The sequence below is a fragment of the Alligator sinensis genome, unplaced genomic scaffold (assembly GCF_000455745.1).
Source record: "Alligator sinensis unplaced genomic scaffold, ASM45574v1 scaffold83_1, whole genome shotgun sequence".
NCBI classification, from domain to species: domain Eukaryota; kingdom Metazoa; phylum Chordata; order Crocodylia; family Alligatoridae; genus Alligator; species Alligator sinensis.
In genome coordinates this window covers 1,740,845-1,762,092 of record NW_005842043.1, presented here as the reverse complement: position 1 = coordinate 1,762,092, position 21,248 = coordinate 1,740,845, and the positions used below count along the sequence as shown (strand labels likewise).

At 42.6% G+C, this 21,248-nt stretch overlaps 1 protein-coding gene across 4 annotated transcripts in view; it reads right to left on the bottom strand.

The window, feature by feature from the left end:
* STXBP6 (syntaxin binding protein 6) overlaps window positions 1-9,579 on the bottom strand; it is a 255,513-nt gene extending 245,934 nt beyond the window's left edge. For 2 of the 4 annotated variants that reach the window (XM_006022728.3, XM_006022729.3), the window contains exon 1: window positions 8,637-9,570. The gene's annotated coding sequence lies outside the window, so the exon portion shown is untranslated. Of the gene's footprint in view, window positions 1-8,636 lie in introns of all 4 variants that reach the window. The other 2 variants (XM_014519508.2, XM_025203082.1) reach the window with 2 other exon arrangements.
* Between the last annotated feature and the right edge of the window lie 11,669 nt (window positions 9,580-21,248).

The following is a 21,248-nucleotide window of genomic DNA, read 5'->3' as shown; positions in this document are numbered from 1 at the left end:
AGGTCCCCCCTCAGCCTTCTCTTGTGAAGGCTGAACAGGTTCAGGTCCCGTAGCCTCATTGTAGGGTCTGCCCTGCTGTCCCTGGATCATGCGGGTGGCCCTCCTCTGGACCCTCTCACTGTTGTCCACATCCCTCTTGAAGTGGGGTGCCCAGAACTGGACACAGTACTCCAGCTGTGGCCTGACCAGTGTCGCATAGAGGGGGAGGATCACCTCCTTGGACCTACTTGAGATGCACCTGTGGATGCACGATAAGGTCCAGTTAGCCCTGCCGACCATGACCTCGCATTGTCGGCCCATGTTCATCTTGCAGTCAATGACGACTCCAAGATCCCTTTCTGCCTCCGTGCTCTCAAGAAGGGAGTTTCCCATCTTATAAGTGTGCTGCTGGTTACTACTGCCCAAATGCAGCACCCTGCACTTGTCAGTATTGAAACGCATCCTGTTTTTGTTAGCCCACCCCTACAACCTATCCAGGTCTTGCTGCAGTCTTTCCCTCCCTACGAGCGTGCCCACCTCACCCCAAATTTTGGTTAATACCAGCTGTCCCTTAGCCTGAAACCAAAGCAAAGAGTGAGGTATGAGGAAAGACAAGCAAGCACACTTGAAGATCAACAACCACTGAAATAACCCTGTGATAGAAGATGCTACCTATGAGATACTAGGTGGTCTCAATTTAACCTAATTTGACAAAGACATGACTTCAAGCATTCATCCTCTGAAAGGACCACTTCCTGACTTATCTCAAAAAAACAAAAATAACAAAAACCAGAGGAGAGGATCCATTTGCATATGGTACGCTGGTTTTAACTGTTGTTAAAAGACCATGGAGGGTGTGAATTATACTCAGTTGCCAAATCTAAAAAAAAATTAATAAAAAGCCCTCTATGACACAGTTAAGATGATAATATGGATTACCATGTTTGAAAATGAGAGTAAAAATGACACACACAACAAGGAGATTTTAAGGAGCATTGAACCTAATGTTTCCCAGTTTTCGAACAGAAGTGTTTGCCTACATTTAAAATAAAATAGAAGGTTTGTGATGTGGGCATTACCATCTAGCACATTTAGGTGCTAATTAAAAATTTAAAAAAAACACCACACACAACACAACCGAGCGCAACTTGCAGCTTTACAAAACAGACCAGCACTGTACCAGTAAAAAAAGTCAGAGCAAAACTGGTAAGCATCAAGAAGATGGTACACCCAGAGAGTAAAAGTATTTTCCAAAAATCTAATTTGCCTACTCCATTAAGAGGCGTTTTAAAATGCTGTCAAAGAAAGAAGATTGTACAGGGATTGAGGCACGTGTGTAAAAATCGCATTGTATAATGTATGAAGTTCCTTCCTAACCCTGCTTAGAAATGTTTTTATAACCTGAACCATGAAAACACAAAGCCTCAGATTTTGCCTTGGTAATGTATGTTCAGATATTCAAGGAACAAACTCCATTCTGAAATTTACTTTTCTCCCTTCTGAAGCAAAACCAAATACAACAGACCTCAGTTGCATATAAGATACCATGGCCCTAATTCTCTCTTACTACTATGGAAGTTTAGGCTCAGGCTTGAGTTAAAAAGGGGCAGAGGGGAATCAGCTTCCAGTCCCCAGCTTGAAGGCCAGTCTACAACAACTCTGGAGAGTCTTTCACCAGCTGAGTTAGCTGATTGCACCTCTCTTCCACATCCAACTATGCTCCAAACCCACTTTGTCCTTAAATTCCCCCTGGGAGTGGTTTCAGCCTTCCAGAAACAAGAGAGCATTGGAAGCAAATTTCTTCTTTAAATTATCAGGTAACCCACAATGAAGGAAAATTTGGATTTCTCCTTAACATAGTTTGTAAAAGTTTTCAGACACACACACACGGGTGCTAAGACATTGGTCCTCATGCCTCCAAAATGATTATACTACAGGAATTCTAAAGTCCTTTTCATACAACATTGGCAGTTTGCTACGCTGGCCCTAGAAAATAAATGAGCTACTGTGTTGGTCTGGTGTTAATCTGTCCATAATTCCTTGGGTTTTTTTTTAGAAGAGAATTATGCCAGTTCTCTCTCTTTAAATTCAGGGGCAAGGAAGACAGTGAGCTCTATGTTGAGTTATCAGAAAAGAACAGCAAACAACAGAAAGAAGGCCTGCTAATATCTGCAAAGGATATTTCCATCAGTAGCAATCACCAAAATGAGAGAGAAAGGGAGTTTCCACAGTGGAAGCTGAAAGCACACACTTTTTTTCTTCGAAAGGCAACACTGGAAGAGCATAAAGGCAGAACATGGAACAGACACTTGTCAACAATGTGGCTGAATGAGGCTGGAAAGATACTATGGGTGTGGGTAAGGGTACCATTTTGGGTATGTACAGGTGAGGAGAGGATCTGCAGCCAGTACTGTTTGTCAAAATATCAGATGAACCTAGGAAGTGACAGGGCTGTGAAGGAGAGACAGACTGAAGGCTCATTGACCAAAAACGTTACAGGAAAAGCAGAGAGAGGTATAATTATCAGTTAACCCATGGTGGCAAGAATATGATCCTTTCACATTCTGCAATTAAAGCGTGGTTTATCTACAGGCAGAATTGCACCAGTTTAAGTTTACACTGCAGTTTCAAATCAATTTGGTTAAATCACTACACAGGTGATAGTAGTCTCAATTGACTCAGGCTTATTTCAGTTTAACTGGCTTTGCACCAGGTTTAATCTAAACTGATATAAAAAAAAAGCACTCTGAAACAAGAATCCAAGTACCACATTAATGAGACGGGCTTAACTACACTAGTGCAAATTTGTGCAAAGATAAGACCCAATCTGAATCTGTCTACTTGTGCTTTGCATTCATCTAGATGCATCATATGCCTGCCCACATCTATTAATTGGATTCTCTCTTTATATTCAACACATCTGATACATTATAAAACCTCTCGAATATTATGCAAATTTGGAAATTTCACACAGGTAAAAGCTACCTTTGGTAAAGCAAGAGTTACCTCCCATAAAATGTGTGTTTAAGACAGTCCAACAGAGATACTAAAAATGTCCACAATTAGGAAAAGAATAGGGTTTAGAAAGCAGAAAACAGTAGTCACCTAGTTCAACTCTCTCATACTGTTCCTACATTTTGCTTCAGTATTTCGTAACATTTTATGTCAATAGCCTACAGGTTCATGATGTACAGCCAATTGGTGCCCATACCACATGTCAGTATGCAAGCTCATTTTCTTACTATGCTAGAGACTACTTTTTAAAACAGAGTGAAGACTATTAGAACCAAAGATGTCTCATTGGGTTTTTTTGGTTTTATTAATCCACTCTCTTGCTCCTCTTCTTCCTTCCATCTCTCATCTCCCCACACCATTTAAAGTATGGGTAAACCATTTATATGAAACATGAAGATTCAAAGTAACACACAATCTCACCATGTCAGGGCATCTGGGCCCCAAAACTAGATACTAATAAAAACCTCCAGAAGGATGTAACATTTGCAATGGACTAGATAAAAACAAAGTATTGGCTCTCCTGTTGTTCTTAATCTTGCACCCAAAAGATCTTTCATTAGACCACCTCTTAAGAGTTCTTTCGCAACACAGTCTCGAACAAAAGAATGCTGGGGAGGGAGGAGAAGAACATATTTTGTTTAGACAAATGCCCCAAAAAAGTTGTACAAAAACTTATCTGGCAGTATAACCTCTGACATTAAGGTGCGTCATGGATCCCATGACATGGCCCCCTATTCAATTACAGAAAGAATCTACTTAAGAATGAAGTAAAACGTAATTTCAACTTTAATGTCTGACAAAGAGAAACAAGGAATATCACAAACAAAAAATTGTGCCAAAATTAATTGGAGCTGCAACAGTATATACATATTAGAGCAGGGGTGGACAATTATTTTGGGCAGAGGGCTGCTTACCGAGTTCTGGCAAGCTGTTGAGGGCCACATGGTAGTTCCGCCCCTTGACAGGTGCCCCGCCCCCTGGTCACCATCTTGGAACCAGAAGTCCCACCCCCTAGCTCCTGACCTTTGCCACTAGAAGTCTCTCCCCTTGCCCCCGGAAATACTCTTTTCAGCAAGAGGTTTTGCCATCTCGGAACCAGAAAAATACCAAAATATATTCCAAAATGCAAATATCTAAAACATTGATTAATTTAATTTCAAAAAATATTTTTGCCCTGACTCACTTGTGTTTGTGTAGTGTGCATAGAGATGATTGCATAATAGCTTAAAATTAAGTCTTACTCTTGCATGTTGGGGGGTGAGTATAGTTGTGTAGGGGGCTGTGGGTGTGTGGGTATGCAGGGTGAGGGAGCATGCGGATGTCTGTATGGATACATGAGGTGTGGGGGGGGTGGCTTGGGTGTGAGTGTGTGTGGATGCATGTGTATGGTGGGGTGTGCATGTGGGACTCACCCTACAAACACACACACTCTGCCCCTGCCTACATGCATACATACACATACACACTGCCCCTGCCTACATGCATGCATGCACACACACACACACACACACACACACACACACACACTGCCCCTGCCTGTGTGCATGCACACCCCCTGTACTGGTGTGAGACAGTGCTGCCTGGCCCAGCCTTGCAGCCAGGAGCCATGTGGTGCTGAAGCAGGGCAGGGGCAGGAAACAGGGAAATAGCTGAGGGTGGATGGGGCTGGGCTCCTGCCTCCTGCTCCCCCTGGGTCCTACTGCCCCTGGCTCTTGTCATCTTTGACAGGCAGCCAGAAGCAGGTAAATATTTTCTAAATTTTTTTAGGGGGCCCGCAGGCTGGACAGAATGGCCTGGCAGGCCAAATCCGTCCCAAGGGCCATATTTTACCCACCCCTGTATTAGAGAAAGGAGCATACCTTCATTAAATACCAAATTAAATCATTTATTCATAGAAGGCTTTAAAGGAAGAGCTATTGTTCAAATACTTGGTTTAGTTGCAAAAAGAAACAACTAAACTATTTTAGATTATATTGCTTTAATAAACTTGTCTATTGAATGTCCTTCAAAATTTTACTTTTGCTATATACAGTATATCTATAGCTATCGATCAATTAATCAATATAGATATAGATATAATCTTGAAAATACACAGAACCTGTCCTTCCTGAGAAATCAAAAGTCATTTGATATGGCATCTTAGAAAAAATCAGAAATAGCTGCCATTTCTGGGAGTAAGGCAGTAAGGCTTGCCCTACAGGTAAGGCGTCTGGAGAATTTATTCAGAATACAATGCCCATTTGCAGAATATTTGGTTAGTTGTATCCTATTTTTTTTAAATCTACTTCTATGATTTTCTTTAAAAAAAACCCCACAAACAAACTAGTAAAAAATTAACTGACATCTATTAGCATTGATAAGATCTTGGCTTTTCCCTTAGGCTGTGTATCTAGCTCTCAATTATTCGGCTATCTGGGGAAAAAAAGTTAGTGCAGAAGATTTACTGCCTAATTTAAATTCACATGTGTAGGATCAGTGTTTAGCAGCCCACCATCCAAGTGGATTTATGAACTCTTCAGAATATCTGATTCGAGACACAAAGATTTAGTAAGCGATTCCACACTCTTACTCCTTGAACCTCACACCAATGCCAAAGACTCATTCTAAGAACAGGGATTAAAGAAACTATTGGTATACATGGGGAAGACAGCATCACCCATCTATAAAACTCCTGTGTGTGGACTGTGATACCAGGAATAAGAGAGAGTCCTCTACTTCTTCTAAGACAAACCCTAGGAAAAGCCGTATCAAACCAGGATGCAGACATTCCTATTCAACACTGCCAATAATTACCTTACCTGGACACCTCCTTGAAGTGCAATTGCTCTAGTTGCAAAAGAAAGGAAGAGAAAGAAAAAGAACAAATCTACTGTTACTTTGACAGCTCCATAATACACCAAAAATCAGATTGACAGAAGTAATCTTAGCTATTTCTCTCTAGATTCAGCACAGTACAGAATTTATTCACCACATTATGGAAGCCAAATATATTCCATGGAGACAATGGATCTTGTTCGTTTTAGAGTAAAACTAAAACAATGCCCTCATTCTCTGAGCTCCTGAGTGTAACTTCTTAAAGATAACAACAATACAATAACTAAACATTTATTAGATAACATTTCACTTATTTACAAAGTTCAACTCCACAAAATATAAAAAATGTAAAAATGTCATAAGAGGAAATGTGTCAGTGAATACTACAAATCAAAGTATACCATAAAAATATCCTAGCCAGCCAATTATTAAAAAAAATAAAGGATTTTGAAATTAATTTTCCTTGTAGGGAACTTTGCTACACTGAGTCTGAAGATCACAAGAATATTTGGGGGGGTGGGTAACCCTTATTTATTTCTGGCCTTGTCATAATACACATCATCATCATCTGCTTTCTTGCCAGTTAGTTGTTTAGTTTTAAATGCAAACAACTGTAAATGCAAAGACCAAGTCTACTGGGGAAACGCTCTGGAAAGTTAAGATGAAACAAATGAAGATGTGAAATCAATGCACGTAAATTAAATCATGTTAAATCCCCTCCGTGGCTCTTCTCATTCAGAAGTACAGTGACTCTAGTTTGCTGTAACTTAATTTGTCACAGAGGAACAAAGTCTGCATGGGGAAGCTTTTGCAAAATAAGGCAAGGTGTGAAATTAAAGTGCAAGAGCAATTTTGGACTTATTCCCTACATGGACACAATAAAAAATGGACATGTTTGCTCTTTAGCTTAAATGACTTTCAAACTAAACTGAATTACAAAGGCTCACAGTAACATCTAGGAGGGGAGCTGGTGAGGAATAGCTCTCCCATAACCTATTGTGGACTATTTCCTAAGGCCCTAAACTACTTTACTTTAAAAGCCCTTTTCTCTAGCAGGCAAACAGATTAATCAGCACTTGAGGAAATCTGATTTTTGGACTAATTCCTAGAGGCAATGGTTTCTACATCCGCACTCATCCCTCCCTAGGCTCAAGGAGCAGCTACCTCACTTTGGCAAAATGGAATCAGCTTCCCATTTTGGCTTATCAATGAAAACAGTCATCGCAAGAGTTTTCTTTGTGACTCTTTCCAAGGTGAAAGAGAGACATAATAGTTGCTTCAACTTGTAATTCCACCATGGTGAAAACATAGAAAGACTGCAGAGGTGGAAAAGAAACCCCTGACTCTTGCCAATTCAGTCTCCCATGGCCCAGGTAGAAGTTCTCTGCTCTGTTTCTCTCCTATAAGAGCTAAATGGGCGAAAAGAGATGGGAGGTCACAGTGACCTACTCTATGGCTACGTGCCGCAGACTTGACTTGATATAGCTACTAGAGGAGAATCAAAATAATGCAATGCCTAGCCTTCAGTTCAGAAGGGAGGGGAAGGATCTGGTCTATTGTCTAAAGATGCTGAACAGGAGAATAGTAAAGAGATGCCAGTACTGTTTGCATCCCATGAACTGCAACTCCTGGAAGACAAGTGTATTGAAGTAGCTGGGGGCAGCGTGTGTTGACTGTTGATCCGATTCCCACAATCAAAAGCAATGGGACTCTCCCTGCCTCCAAAAAAAACAAGGGATAAACTGAAGAAGTTCCTGAAAGATAAATTGGGACTTACAGGGGATAGTGATTAAAGAGAGCTATCCAAATGATGCCAACCATAAAAGGAAATCTGTTTCTTTTGAGAGAAGACAAAAGGGGAGAGGGGTGGAGCAGAATGACAGGGTTTTTCAGGGATGCACCCCTGCAGTGCCTTGGACCTGCACACCCGTTGTTACAGTACAGGACAACATGGAAATGGGCTTTAAAGACAAGCAAACTTGGGAGGGCAGCTAACTCTTGGTCCATCTCCTGGCTGAATGGCATCAGAAACAAACAGGGCCCAACAGGGCAACATCACGGGGGACTATTCGGTGGCCGCTCAAGGTGACTTTTGTTGAAACATCACAATGTCCAAAGTGGCAAGGATTGTTGAGCTGCGCGAAGAAGCCCCCAACTGGAGATGGGGGGAGGGGGGGGGGGCGCAAAGCAACTCCGCGTTTCTCTGCTGTCCTGCTCCTGGCACAGAAGCCTTGGGGGGAGAACTCCCTTGACCCGTTTGTTGAGTAATAACGCAGGATCTCCAGTTAACAGGGGAGGGGGAGGAGGGAGAAACCTCTGATCAAAGCCTCCGCCCGCAGGCCCGGGTGCCAACATGCCTCAGGTCCCACGTATCAGCCGCCAAAACTTTAGCAGCCGCAGCCAGGGCAGAGCCCCCGGGGAAGCGGCCGGCGGGAGGGAGGAGCCGGGACGCGGCGCTGGGAGCCCGGGAGCCGGCGGGGCAACTCTCCTCCCAAGCGATCCGGCTCCGCCGATCCGGCTCCCCAGCCCCAGCCCAAGCCCGAGCCCGAGCCCGGCCGGAGGGGGAGCGGGAGCGGGTTCTGGCCCTCGCCCGGCTCCCCGCGCACCCGGGATCGTCCTGGAAGAGCCGGAGCCAACATGAGGCTGCCTCGGCACAACCCCCGTCCAAGCCCTTACCGGGACGGGATGCCAAGGGACAGGCTTCACGATTGACTCTGGGGCCCGCAGCAGCCCAGCCCCGGGGCATCCCCCCGCATTCCGGCGCCAACTTGCACGGGAAGCACCGCGCCGCCCCCGCCGCCACCGGAGCAACTCCGGGACCGACCGACCTGCCTTGCCTTCCCCTCCGGCTCCGGCTCCGGGCTCCCGCGCTCTGCCGCCGCAGCTGCCACCCCGCGGCTTCTGGTAAGTCTCCGGCTCCTGGCTCCCGCCTCCGCCTGGCTCACACTGAGCTTTACCAGCCGCCAGCCCAGAGGCGCGAGTGCAGCCTCACGTGCGGGGCCGGAGCCAATCCGGGCCTGGAAATGGGCCTCCCTCCACCCTCCTCCCCAGCCCGTCCCAAGCCCTGCGCTTGCTTCCGGACCTAACTTCAGGCTTGGGACAGCCCGCAGAGGGGAGATGGAAGGGGCAGGTTAGGAGTGGCCCTCTTGCCCCTTCCGCCCCACACGCAAGCCACTGCTTCAGCCAGCCAGTCTGAAGCAAAAGGAGCGGGGGGGCAAGCAAAGGATAATAATGACTGGTCTCTCTGAAGCAAAAGGCAGGGTGCGAAGAGAAGCAAAGGGTAACGATTAGGGCTGAAAGCAGGACCAGAAGGGAAGGAGGAATTCGGAGCGTTAGGGGAGAAAGAAATCTTGGAAGGAAGGAGGGGACGGGACCACAAGGAAACCTTTGGAAGAAGAAAGTTGAGCTCTCCCGAGCAGCCGTCCACGATTTGCTCATGTTTTCCTTCCCTGTTGGAAGGCTGCAAGAGTGTTCCCAGCACTGAACTCCGTCCCTTCCAAATGAAGCCTAAAAATGAAGCCATCCCAAGTTAAAAGTGAGGTTTGGAGGAAACCAGAAAGAAGTGAACTGGCAGCTGCCTGAAAACAAGTTTATTTCTCAGCTAGGCTTCCTCCCGCAGCACTGCTGTTAAAACAGCCCTGGTCAAAGCCATTTTCTGTTTAAAAGGCATTTTGAGAAAGCAAATCTTTTCACACAAACACACACACACAAAAATCCTCAAAGGGGTCAATTGGCATGAAGCCAGTTTGAGGATCTTGATCAGAATCATTTTCTTTCAGACGCTAGTACGGGTAGCCGCGCTAATGAGCTGTTTCAGTGAACTCAGAAGGACTATTCGCATAAATTTCTAGGTTTGGGGGGTAAATTAAAAAAAAAAAAATCTGAAGCGCTAAAAAACCCAAACAGAGAATTTATTTCCCATGTATAATTCTGGTTTTGTGCATCATAATCTCCACAGTGCTACGTTTTCAGACAAAACCTAGCATCACAGAATCATAGAAAATTAGGGCTGGAAGGGACCTCAGGAGGTCATCTAGTCCAACCCCTGCTCAAAGCAGGATCATCCCCAACCTGACGATACATTTACGCTTAGAGACAGAATAAAAATTGGTGCAGAAGGGAGTTTTTTCATTAATGAATAAATCCAAGCGCAGCATTTTACACAGTAGCAAAGAACATTAGATTACAAAAACACCTTAAATACTAACTGAAACCCTGATCCGGAAGCCTGTTTTATACTGTGGGATCCTTACATCCACACAGGGTCTCTGTGCTAAGGTAAATTACAAAAAATAAGTCTCCACATGCTGCTTGGGTCCATGTGCAAGTAAAAAGTTGCACAGTCAGAACCATATTGTGCTACAATATAATGTTTTTTTAAAACATGAATCTCTAAGGATAGAAATCCTCTTGCTGTTTTTGTGTTTGTAATGTTAAAGGGGGGGGTTGTGCTACATGTTGGAATGCTTTAAAAGCAACATATCTTTGTTTTTAAAAAATTGTACAAGATTTGTTTGTTTTTTCCCCAAAGTATTTGTATTTTAATCCAGTCTTTTGATCTAATGGCTGTTGATGCTGCAAAACCACAGTAGTTCAGCCTTGATTCTTACTCAGACTTAAGTGGAAAAGAATCATTTATCATCACAGTGCAGGATTAGGCATTTCAGTCTATTTAGGACCTGATCCAGAATCTGAAGAAATCTATGGAATGAAACCCATCAATTTCAATTAGTTTTGGATATCAGCCTCGGAAAACAGCCAAACTTGCTGCTTCTGTTCTAGGTAGAAAAACCGCCTACAGAAGTCTAATCTTTCCATTATGTACTGAGGTTGTTTCTCATAGGACTGGCACCAAATATCAGCTTTCGCTTGAGATTTAATTTCCAGAATCAAAAGTTTCTTTTCCATACATACAGGTGTCTACAGCATTCACAAAAATTTGATCCAAGGTCTTGGGAGGAAGCAGAGAAAATGGGTCATGACTTCCAATGGAGCGAATCTGAAGGTAGCCACAAACACAAAAGCGAAGCCCTACTTGCAACACTATACTGAATGAATTATTGCTGACTCCATGTAACCAAAAAATTATGATTAAGGCCCCCAAAAACTAGCTTGGAAATAATGAGATTTTTCAAAATTATACCAGTTGAGTCCATGTTTTTTATTTAGAATTTGGTTTCTGAAACTTCAGTGGGCACTGGGGTCCCATTTTCAAACTTATCTGCATGAAGTGAGGGAGGCCTAAACCTTTTTTTAATGCTGAGATGCTTTGAATTTCAAACATTGTGAGAAAATGGCAGTTTTGAATCTTTCTCTACTTGCTGTCTCACTGTTTTCCATTTTTTTCCCTTTGCTTCTAAGCCTTCCTTTCAAGTTCTCTTTACAATTTTTGTGTCATACTTAGAATGGTGAGTACTTGATTTTAGGCTTAAAACTACCTAAGAAGTTTCTACACTCTTTATAATAAATTGACTTGACAAGCTGTTGCCATATCTTTTGAATGTCCTTCATTTTTGCCTCCATCTTATGTAGATCTTACTATATTTCATTTTCATTAGTAAATGATTGATATAAGAAACATTGGATCATGAAGATAAAGTTCTTTTATTTATGCTTAAAAATTAAATATTCTCTCATTTAAAAAGAGTTGTGCTATTTCTTGCTTTTCATTATTTCTGTTCCACATTTCAGCTTTGCAAGGCTAACCTTTATGTTGGGGTACCTATAGACATGCTTGTTCATGGTCTAATTAGAATGCTCCAGTGTCACCTCACTGTCACATGCATTAAGCCCACGTGCATTTCAAAATGTCTGTGGTGTTGCTTTATCTAAACCTTGTTGAATGAGCTTTAGATAATGCATCCTGCAGCTATTTTGAAATGCACAGGGGCCTAATACATGTAACAGTGAGTTGTTTTAATTAGAGTAGCAGTCTGAGAAGCACTCTAATTAAAATGTCTCTACCCTCCCCTCCACATATATAAATAGCGTTGGTGTCTACCCATTGTTCTTATCCCACAATTAGATAAGTTCATTAAACAGTACTGATTCAGGACACCAAACTGTCCAACAGTTTTAGGGCTCATCTTAAAGCACTTTAGACAAGTAATTTTATACATGTAAATAGCACATTGAATCCAAAAGGACTATTCAAGTGTGTGTAAAACTATTCATGTCTACGTGTTTGCATTATTAGAGTCCGAGAAGCAAATTCTGCTTTCACCTGTATAATATGTTCTGTTTCCCCATGATATTATTGACACCCACATCCTCAAAAGTATTTGGGCATCTAATTCCTATTGATTTTTTTAGGAGTTAAGGGCCTAAATCTCTTTGTCAGCTTTTGCAGAAGGGGTTGCAAAAGGCCCTTATGCACATGATGAAAGTGATATTTAAAACTAAATTTAAACTAAATTTCAAATAATAGCTGCTTCCTAGAAACAAGACATCTTCATAACCAGCCATGTTAAACACCACATGTGCTGCACAGTTAGAACATATTATATTTCTTTAAAAGGACATGTTGATCTCGTTAATTCTCATATCATTATTCTTTCAGTTCTGTATGATGCAGTGTTTTCTTAGCAATTAAATTGAGCTGTTTAATAATAAGGGAATTAAATAGTTATGCAATGGTGAACGTGATATTACGTATATATTTTCAAAAGGTACAAATGGGTCATGTATATATGAGTAAGCCCAATTACAGTTGGGTTTTTCCACATTTTATTCACCCTGGGTGCATCTACATGTGCAATTAATGTGAAGCAATAGACTCAGGAGGAGTTTGAGCCAGAGTAATCTAATCCCATGTGCAGCATCTACATGTGTGTCTGGGACAGCAGCAATCTGAGCCAGGGTAGAGCAGGCCTGGCTGGCAGGGGGTACAGGCATCAGGGCTGGCTGAAAATGCAGAGCTGTGTGGCTAGGTGACAAGCAGGAATCTGACCCCTGGCTGGCTGGGCCCACCAGATGTAATTTACACCCATGGTCAGCATCTACACATGCATTTAATCACAGTAAATTACCCTAGCGTGAAATACTACTGTCCTCAACAGTACTATTTTACTGCAATATTAATTAGTTTAGTGTAGCCTAATACTACCACATGTGTAGACAGTGACCCTTTACTCTGCAGCTAATCAGTCTACTCTACAGTTAAGCACATGTGTAGATGTGGCCACTGAGTAATATCTTGTTCTTTGAGTAGTCAAGGGAAATGCTAGAGGAGTATAAGGCTATTCAGCATAAGCAGGAGTTGGACAGTCTACCCCCTGGCATTTAAATTATTCAATAGCTACATAATAAATATTAAATAGCATGTGTTTAAAAAGTATGCACCTCTGCACTGGAGACTTAGTGAATCTATATCAATAGGTACAGGCAGGTCAAAAACAAGAGCAAAGTAAATTTAAAAGTTGCCCTTTTCCCCTAGCAGGGAATAGCAGCTGGAGACTCCACATTTCATCTGGCAGTAAGGAAGTCTTGGAAGATGATGATGGGCAGCCTACTTCCACTTTTTCTAGAAAAAAGATTATAGTGGGGAAGGTCATCTACAGGGTGTTCACGGTCTGTGGGACTAAGATTTCTTTGGGTATATACAAGCTTTAAATACACAGGTGTGCAGACATTCACAGGGCTTAAATTGCCCCCCTCCACAAAAATATGCCTTATCTAAAGTTAGTTCTCCTGAAGAAGGGAACTAACTTTAGATCAACATGAGTTAACCTGATCTAAAATAGGTTAACTGGGTCTAGCAAATGCCTGTATGCATTCACAATATAGCCCCAGAGCCCAGCCACTCACCCCAGCCCCCGGGTTGTTCTTTTCCTACCTCTATCCTGTCCCTAACTGGGCTATTTTTAGTGCCCAGCTTACTCATCCCCAAACTACCCCCTACCTCACAGACCTACCAACCCCCCTTGCCTCTCCTCGCATCCTCCAATCCTACCAGCGCATCCACCTACCTGAGTTACTTACCTTTTGGTATCTGTGCTAATCTCAGCAGCAGTGAATGCCTGCATGCACCACTCCCAGTTTAGGTTTAGGCAGCTTCAAGTAAGCCACCTAAACCTAAGCGGAGTCCCATGAATGTTTTTTAACACTCTTGTGTTTATACAGGGAATTTCCTGTTTTCCTCCAGGGTGCATCTACACATGCCCATTAACATGCAGCAATAAGCTCCAGCATGGGCGACTAGTGCCTTCTGTTCCTAGGGGTCCCCCAGCGGCTAATTGCTGACTGCAGGGGGGGCGGGGGGGCAGCAGCCAATTGCAGAAGTGCCACTGGCACACCAGAACTGCCAGCAACAAACCCAGAAGTAACACCAGCGCTTCTCTCGGCACTCCCACATTCTCAGGGGGAGCACTAGCTGTCAACCCGCACTCCTCAGCTGGCAAGGGCCAATCGCAGGGGGGGCATGTGCCCCCCCTGTGCTCCCCCACACATTGCCTATGAGCTTCAGAACTTACCACTCTGAAGTTTATTGCTGCTAGGAGTGCATCTGCACATGCCCCTGGACAGCAGCACACTGAGCCAGGTTGGAGCAGCCATAGTTGACATGAGGCCCAGAGGGTAAGCCTGCCAGCCCAGGGCTTCTCCAACCAGGCTTAATGTACTGCAGAGGGGCTGGCAGGGGCACATAGGTGCTTCAGCATGGGGCTAGCAGCGGGTGTGTGGCAAATTGCCCCAGCTGCAGAAGGGGAGGCTGGGATCAGTACCTGGGCTGGCTCCAGCAACCTTAATAGGGGGCCTCCCAGGGCAGCAGTGGTGCTGAGCTGGCCTCTTGGAACCTGGACGCCAGCCAGAGATGGACTGTGGCTGGCCAAGCTTCCTTTCTGGCGGCGCACACTGCTGCCACCTGATCCGTGCCACACTTTTTAGCAGCAGTTTGTTTTTGTTTTTTACACCAGAGTCTCCCCGTGTCAAAAAAACCCTGCCAGGCTGCAAATTAGCAGTGGAGTCAACATGTGCATATATGCATTGTGTGTGTTTGGCGGCATCACAAATGGGTGTGAGGCACTGCAAGCCACACCTGTGCGCTCATAGGGATGCGCAGTAGAAATATAAATCAAAAGGCTGAGTACAACTCTCTCAACAGTTTTCTTTGATATAATGCAATTGATCCAACTGAAGTTACTTTCAATTTTGGATAGTATTAACAGAAAATTGGGTGTTGCCCTTAGCTATGTATAATTAAAATCAGAAGATGGAATGTGATTTGGCCATGCATTTAGCTATGGAAAGTTCTGGATAGCTGGGGTTTAGAAACCCCAGTAACTGGCTCAGTTGTTTATTACAGGCTTTTCTTTACTGGCTAGTAGTCCTATGTATAACATTTTTGATTGACAGTGAAGTTGATGGCATATAGTGGGTGCGTCTACACATACAATTATGGTGCATGAATAAACTGCAGAGCTTAATGCTCCAGAGTTTATTGCTCCCAGGCATGCCATTTGAATTTGTGCCCAGGAACAAATAACTCTGGACCAATAAGCTCTGCAGTTTATTCATGTGCAGCATATGGAGCTGGAGCGAAACAGCCCCGGCTGGCAGGGAGCTCTAGGGGTCAGCCTGCCAGCCCAGGGCTGCTCCCCCCAGCTCAATGTGCTGCCGGTAGGCTGGCTGGGGCATGAAGGAGTATCAGCATGGGGCTAGCCAACAGGCAGCCCCTGCACTGAAGAGCTCTTGTGCCCCAGCCAGCCACTCAAGCATCTACACATGCGCTGCTGCAGAGTTTTTTACTCTGCAGCAGGATAGTGCATATATTTACAAGTACTATCCTGCTGTGGAGTAAATTAGTTTACTTGAGCCTAATAGGGCACATGTGTAGACGCCAAGACATTTACTGCACAGCAAACATCTAGTGTAGAAATGCCCAGTTAGGATGTCAATACTATCTTGACTAGCAATTCATGGATATTTAACTTGACCAATCAGATTCTAATGTGATTTGTAATGAGACAAAGGAAGTACAACATGCAATTATATATCATTTGCATGTCATGCCTTTCTTAATCATCACTAAATAGTTATTATAGCCATGTAGAAAAAACAGTTATTAGGAATGTGTGAAGTGGGCCGTATTCGATTCAGATTTGGCCTGAATTGGGGGATAGTGATTTGATTAGTTGATTCAGATCACTATCCCAATTCAATTCAGCCAAATCCAAATCTGAAGATTTGATGCTGATTCGGAGAATCAGTGATTTGGGCATAGACACAGTTTTAAATGTTTTTTCTACATACCTTTAGGTACCAGTTGTGGCTCGTGAATGCTGCGGTGGTGGAGTGGAAGGAGTATCCCAAAGGAGCGTGCCCCCACCGGCGTGTTCGGCGGTGAACCCAGAAGTGGACCGGGAGTAGTTCTGGTCCACTTCTGGGTCTGCCACCAAGTGCGCAGGGGACCCTCCTGGCTTGACAATTAGCCATAAGGAGACTCCGGGTGCCCCCCCAGACCCAGGAGGCACCAGTCACCGAGCCGGAGGGTGGGATGGGGCTCCCCCTTGTGCTCCATGACGGACCTGGTAGTAGACCAGAAGTCTGCGGCCAAACGCGCTGGAGGTTCCCCCACCATGCTCCCGTGGGATTTTCCATCCTCCCCCCCAATCTTAGTCTTCACGAGCCACCTGGTACCTTGAGGTATATAGAAAAAACTTATAAAGCTGTGTCTATGTCCAAATCATCAAATCTCTCCGAATCTCTCTGAATTGATTTGCTTCAATTCGGAGAGATTAAAGGGTCTCCTGATTTGATTCATATTCAGAGATTTGGCCGCTGAATCAGGCTGAATTTCCACTGAATCAAATCAGTGACCGAAAATTCATGCAGCTCTACCAGTTATGGATTACTGAATAGAATATAAATAAGAACTTTACCAGAGATACAGATTTATTTTCATATCTACTTGTTCTATCTATCTCATTTGTTTTCACTTCTACTTTTCGTAGAAGTATTGCAGTTATGGTTTTTTATTTGGCAGGAGGTGAAGATGTCTAAAATGGTTGTGATTAATAATTTGAATTCATCCAAAAGCTTCCTGTCACTTCACAGTGGAGTTAAAAACAGACAGTATTAGACAGTTTACCGTACAGGTGTACGTGCCATACCATACCTCAAGTTATGTAGAAAAAACATTTAAATATTTGTATAATATTTTATTGTCTCTGCAGTATATTATCTTAGATTATCTTCAAAATTAAAAGCCAGAGGTTCCTGGCTCGAGGGTCTAACAACGCCTCCAACCCCTCCACTCAGAATCGCTCCCTAAGACCAATCACCATATTTGGGGTCAGGAAGGAATTTTGCTTCATGATCAGATTGGTATGGATTGTGGGTTTTTCTTCCTTTCTCTGTAGTGGGGGTGGATCTCTTAAGCATATATTGACCAACATTTCATAGAAGTAGGGTGTTGGCTGCCATTGGTTCCCCTACTTTACCTGTGGCAGGTCAGGGTATTAGATCTATGTTGTGTCAGCACTGACAGTAGTCGTATGTAGAGTTCAGATTATGGTTTGCATGGGATGGTTTGGACAGGGATGATCCTGCCTCAGGCAGAGGTTTGGACTAGATGACCTCTGGAGGTCCCTTCCAACCGGTGGAGCCCTGTACTTCTCTAGAACTCTAATACCTAAATGTTCCTTTTCTTAGAAAACTTCTTTGCCAGTTAAAATTATAGCTGTGAATAGAAAGATCATTAAAGACCTGATGCCTTTCAGGAAACTTTTGTCTTTGATCCAACAAATTCTATTTGTTTTTCATTAAGTTATGATTGTGCTCCCTTAAATCTTTTTTGTATTTCTTTTCATAAAACTTAAAGGTGATGCTTGAAACCGCATGATTACAAGCAGGGGGGAAGTGGCATAGGAGGGAGCATCTTAAAACCCTTCCAAATGATAGAGAGTTGTTGAAAAAAGCTTTCTGACATCCATTAGTAATTTTACTGGTATAAGGATAATGCTTTTACCATGACTGCACCCATGGCTGACTGAAGGTGCAAATTAAAAAAAACCCAAAACTATATTCTAAAAAGGATTTATAAACCTTAGTTTTACATATAATCTTAGAAAAAAAATAATCCATGGAGAGATTTGTGCTGGAAACTTAATTCTTTAGAGCAAGGTGGCAGAACCATTGAAACATACTTTATAGTTCATTATAGCTCAAAAGATCATATCAAAAACAAAGTAAAAGGAAGGTCTCGGGCCTCTCCTTCTCATAACTGAATATGGCAAGAATATTCAACATATTATTTTAAGTATTGGAATAATAGGCAGTTTTCAAGCTAATGGCACTTACATGAGATCTCTTTCATGGAAAGCTTCAGTGCATGGCATTTTAAATTCATAATAAATTTAGTCAATAAGTAAATCAAACTTACCACTTTATTCCTTTTATCATTATACAGACTCTAATGCTTAATACTAACAGCATCCTGTAAAGTCAATGTTACCTTCGTAATTTTCAGATGGAAAACAGGCACAGAATTCACATCTTCAAAAGCCCTAGATTTTGGTGCTTCAGTTTTTGCATGACCATTTGAGGACTTTAAGAGATATACATTTGGCCACATGAAATGAGAAAGGCAACATTAGAAGCTGTTGCTGAAAATAGTGGGCTAAATAACTTGACTGAGATAGTACAGCAAGGCTAGATTTAGGACTTTGGAATCTTTGATTTCTAATCTGGTGCTTTCATCACTACATGCTGCTGCCTTGTACTTTATGAAATGTATGGGAGTCTGTAGGCTTCAAAAGATGTTGGAAGTTAATTCAAAACTCATAGAACAAAATGTCTTATAAGACCATGTCAATGAAAAATTAAGGTCCAGATGCTACCCTTTATGTCTGGCCTGAAATTGAGTAAAGAAGAAAAAGGTTTATAAACCACTAGCAGGGAACCTTTTCTCCCTGCCTTCCTTTTCATAGCATACTACTTCCTAGCTTGGTAAAATTTCCCAGGTAAGAGACTATAGGTCTTATGGGGTGCATCTATACCATGGGTACTTTGTATGGACAGTTTTTGTGTGTGCCCCATTCATGCATATGCATGCTCCAAACCTGTAAATACACCAATGATGCCTCTCTTGGTCATCCCTCTGGAATAACTCTTCATTTCTGCTATGACTGAAAGCAATTGTTGGGAATATTTCAAAGGATCCCAGATTTGGAGCATAAGTAGGCAGAGTGTAATCAAGAACTATTCTTCTACAGTAGGGACAGCAGTCCTGGACACTACCTGGGGCAGGGTGCAAAAAGTAGCTGCTGCAGCTGCCCATTATCGCTACTGCTGTCAGCCTGGGTGCTACCGCTGCCCTGTGCGCTGCTGTTACCCAGGGTGCAGAACTTCCCTGTTACAACTCTGTCCTTTTGTGAAAGCACACTAATGCTAAGAAGCATTGACTTCTCTTGCAGGTTTCAGTCCTTTTTTGAGGAGATGAGAATAAGCATAGCCGTGGCTATCCCAGCAACATTATTCTGTTTGATGTGGGCAGCTAACTAATATTTGGGCTCTTGCTAGTTGTTTCTGTTAAGAAGATATATTGATGGTAGAGACAGTTCACTGAATGAAACTTCTCTCTCCATATAGTTCAGTGTCTGACTGCCTTTGCATGTGCCCTGTTTGGATAGTGACTCCAATTGGTTGAGTTTAACCCCCACTCCCCCCCCAAAAAGAAGTTTAACTTAGACTTGGGTATTTGACCAGTCAAATAAAGCTCAGTCAATTGATTGGTCAAGTAGCAGTCAAAAATTGTAAAATATTGCCAATAGGTGCAAATAATACACAGAAAAAGTGCAAAATTTCCATTAAGAAATGTGTCAAAAAACAATAAAATACCATACTTCTGTCAAGAAAACTACAAAAAAAGAGAGGGTTTTTTTTGTAAAATTACTGTAATCTTTGACCAGTCAAAAAATATGTAGTCAGTTGACCAGTCAATTGACAATATTTGACCGGCCAATTGACTTGCCAGTCCTAGTTTAATTGCATCTTATAATAATCCTAAATGAAGACAGCTATAATGTTCAATTTTGTTCAACCCATAGGATAACAGCAGTATATGTCACAAGGCAACTCTGCTGTCATGATGTGTGGGGAGGTGATTGAAAGGTGGTGTGAAGAGGTTTCCCATACCTAGGTCCTATTCACAATCTCTGTAATTGGAGCCTAATTTCTGGATGGGTTCTAGGCTTTATTTTCAGAATCCTCAGGCTAAAGCACCTTCACAAAGTGTCAAATCTTTCGAACTGAAAGGGAAAGTCAGCATTTTCTACCTCCAGCATTTTGGAGTTTCCCCAGAGTCTTCATCCCCTTTTAGTTCGAGATGTGAAATTCACCACTCCCGCAAACAGTCTGGATAATCAAGCATTGTTCAAGGCCTTGCTATGGGTGAGGGGTTGAAGTTCATTAGTCTCATCCAAGAACAAGTTGCAGGCCTGTAATTTAGTCCATAGACAGAGTTAGCAGCAACTGATACTGTACTTTGTTTATGGCTTGGGACTTCTTTGTGTCATGCAGAAGGCTGCGTGCCAGACCTATACCCTCTCAATGAGTATCATCATATTCAGTTAATGTCCATGTACTGGCTGGCCCCAATAAGTGCTAGTCTAATAAGCATAAATATACTTCATTACGTTTTTAAAATATTGCAATTATTTCTTTTTAATGCACATAATAATGGACCAGATGCACAAATCAACTTGGAGCCCCTCTACATCATTTATATGGCATAAAGGGATCATAAACAAGCCACAAATTGCTAACATGGAGTTCTCTTAATGCAAAAGATCTCATCAGAACTAGAGCTCCCTCTCAAAATCAGGAAGCTGGAATTCCTGAACCCCTCTCAGCAAAATACCTTCTGATGTCCATTCAGAGAAGGTTCCTGCAGAGGAGAGAATCTGCAACAGAGACTGCCTTTCATACCAGTAAGATACAGTACATTCTTTTAATTAGCGTGTCCTAGTGCATTTCAACTCTGCCAGTACATGGGAGGAAAAGTTATAAAGAGGAATTGAATTCATAAAAGAAACAGTTTGAATGTTAGTGAAACACATGGCAATAGCATCCACATCAGCCAGGAAGTTCATGTGTTTTTGATAGTGATACTGTAGCTCTATAGCACTAACATTATTGATCATCTCTATTTTTAAAAGATTCCTGAAATCAAAACTTTCATCCATTTCCAGAGAGCATTTCAGCCTGCAACAGCCAAAATTCTGGCAGAATTCAGAAAATAAAAACTAATAGTATGCAGGAGTTCATTAGAAACTTTAGACATTTTCACACGTGCTCTGGAAGGCATGAGGGAGCACTTTAATTAGTAAACTGCTCTAATTAAAAGTGCCTGAGCGTCACATGTATTAGCGTCCCTGTGTTGAAAAAGGCAGTGGGGCGATTTGAACTAAAACTCATTGGACCAGTTTTAGTTCAAAGCACCC